At 42.3% G+C, this 2,789-nt stretch overlaps 1 protein-coding gene across 5 annotated transcripts in view; it reads right to left on the minus strand.

Moving 5' to 3' along the window:
* Smim3 (small integral membrane protein 3) overlaps positions 1-2,789 on the minus strand; it is a 51,637-nt gene that overhangs the window by 48,274 nt on the left and 574 nt on the right. The window lies entirely within an intron of this gene.

A 2,789-nucleotide genomic window follows, 5' to 3' on the forward strand; every position in this document is an offset into this window, starting at 1 on the left:
ATTGGTAACTTTTATTTTCACCAAGACATGTAGTATTCTTCCCAATCCATGTGTTTTCAAACAATACTTGGGAGTTATAAGTGGATTTTTTTTCAAAAGTTCATAGCTAGAAAGTGTCAAAACCATTGACCTAGATTAGATATTTATGTTGTCAAAACAATTGGGAAGTAAAGGTCTTATTCTGGGTGAGGATGCAAATTGAGCCGGCTTTTCACAACACATTGTCAGAATCTTTTAAATGTGGTTAGCCTTTCATCTGGCAGTTCTAATTCTGGGTCCGTGTGCCAACCTATGCTCACCTTAAAAAGCAAAGCTCGAAGTGAGTCCAACATTAAAATGTGATCCCAGTGGCCTTAGGGAAGAGTGAAAAGGCAATACAAGGACACATTACCAAGCTGGTCACCATTGTGTGCAAAGAGGACCTGATCCTGCCTGAACCCTCTAAGGAACACAAAGAATTCTGAAAGGCAGAGGGGAAAATGTATTCATAGGCTCTCACCTACATTAGTTTCTCCACAGAATGTTAACTCATACTTTGTGGTTTACAAATGGGTTCCCAGAAGTATCCCAAAATGTATTTACATATCGGCTACATAGTTAAAAATAAGGTTAGTGGTAACCTGGGACTGGTGCTGGTGCTGTCACTGGAATACAGATCTCTGAAAAGTGCAATTTCAGAATCTGGAAGTTATAGTTCTATAGAACTGGAGTTACCAAGAACAGAATCCAGACCCCTTGGAGGTTCAAGGGGAACCTATCAAGAAATCAACAAGGTGTTTTGATTCTCTGCCATGGGAGACTTCCCTGTTCCATAGCACAATGACCTCATAATGCCAGATATTCTGTTGGGCAGTGTAACCAGAGGACAGCAGAGAAAAGGCTCTCTGTACCCAGTGTCAAACACAAATGATTATCAAAAATCCAGTTCTTCTCAACTGTAGTAGCTACAGGATTCACCTGGAAACCTGCTGTAAAGTTAAACTCCTGGGTCCTGCCTAGAAATTACAATTTGTGTCTACATAATAATCTACCTAAATAAACCTAGATTTCCCATTTTCAATCCCTCCAGCAATTCCTCTGTAGGTGATCCAGAAGCACACTTGATAAACACTGGCCTTGAACCTAGACTCTGAGTCCTGAGAGGGGAGAACTTGTGCCTATCCCTGGTTCTCTACTGAATACCCTATTTAATCCAGGGACCAGGTAATTGTTCACTGAATTATTCAAAACCAACCCTCTAAAAAAGTGTTTCAACATGCAGAGATGACCAAACCAAACTAGTGGGAAATCATGAAAGATGGATCAATGGCTGTGGAGCCTACATGGGACTGGACTAGGCCCTCTGCATGGCTAGACAGTTGTGTAGTATGATCTGCTTGGGGGGGGGGGCCCTGATGGTAGGATCAGAATCCATCCCTGGTACATGAGAGGGCTTTTTGAAGCCCACTACCTATGACGGGACACCTCGTGCAGCCTTGAGGCAGGAGGAGAGGCTTGGACTTGCCTCTACTGGATGTGCCTCCCCATGGGAGGCCTTGCCTTCTTGTGGGTTGGAGTAGGAGGTGAGTTGGGAGGGTAGGCTGAGAGGGGGAGGTAGGAGGAGGGAAGAGGGAGATCTTTGATTGGTGTGTAAAATGAATGAAAAAATTTTCTTTAAAAAGTGTTTCAAATAGGGTCAGCTCAAATCTGTGGCCTCTCTGCATCGTTAGGCCATGGGACTCTATGGGAGTGGTCTAGAAAAGGGGATTCAAACTCACTAAAAGCTAGATGATAATCCATGAGACCAAATAATTCATTAACATATAAAAAACAACTACAAACTATTTGAATAATATATTTTCTCTTAAGAACAAAACCCAGCCGGGCGGTGGTGGCGCACGCCTTTAATCCCAGCACTCGGGAGGCAGAGCCAGGCGGATCTCTGTGAGTTCGAGGCCAGCCTGGGCTACCAAGTGAGTTCCAGGAAAGGCGCAAAGCTACACAGAGAAACCCTGTCTCGAAAAACCAAAAAAAAAAAAAAGAACAAAACCCATCTATGAAACTAATCTAGTACCAGGTTGTTTGCCTGACAAGAGTAAAGGGCCCTTGAGCTCTCTAGCTTGGGCGGCCCACTAAGCATCTTATCTACTTTTACTTTCACATAAAAACACTCCCTGCTTTAAAAAAATAAAATAAAAGAGTAAATGTAATTTAATAAATGCTGGACTTAAACTATTAACATGACAAAGTTTATGAGGTAACATACATTAAATACTGTATAACTGAAAAGCATTATATAAAGTAAGTTATTACCATGTTGGAAAATACGCTGAAAACATTTCATTTGGGGGTAATATGTGCAAGATCTGGAGCCAAACTCAAGAGAAAACGGGAAACAACCGCTGTGCTTCCCTAAGCCCAGGTATTCTGTAACAGAAATAATGCTAGTATCTACCTTTGAGGTTTTGTGAGAATTCAGTCAATGTATGTGTTCCATTTCCTCTACTTCCATTCTCAAAGTTAATAGATGGTTCCCTTTCTGCTCCCATCACGGGCTCTAATGTCAGGCACTTCCACACTAATACAAACACATGGTGGCAGGCAGCATGGGCCTGTCAAAATGCTCTGGGGCGCATTTTGCCACTTTACACATCTAAGCCTTGGGTGTACACACAGAAAAATACAGAAGGCCCTTAACAACTTGGTTCACTGATCTCCCGTTTTCAACCATCGATACTAAATGTTCCCAACATGTAGACCTATCGCCTAACTTCAAACGTAGAAATGAACGGTAAGGACAACGCACGGAC

This window comes from Peromyscus eremicus, chromosome 19 (genome assembly GCF_949786415.1).
Source record: "Peromyscus eremicus chromosome 19, PerEre_H2_v1, whole genome shotgun sequence".
NCBI classification, from domain to species: Eukaryota; Metazoa; Chordata; class Mammalia; order Rodentia; family Cricetidae; genus Peromyscus; species Peromyscus eremicus.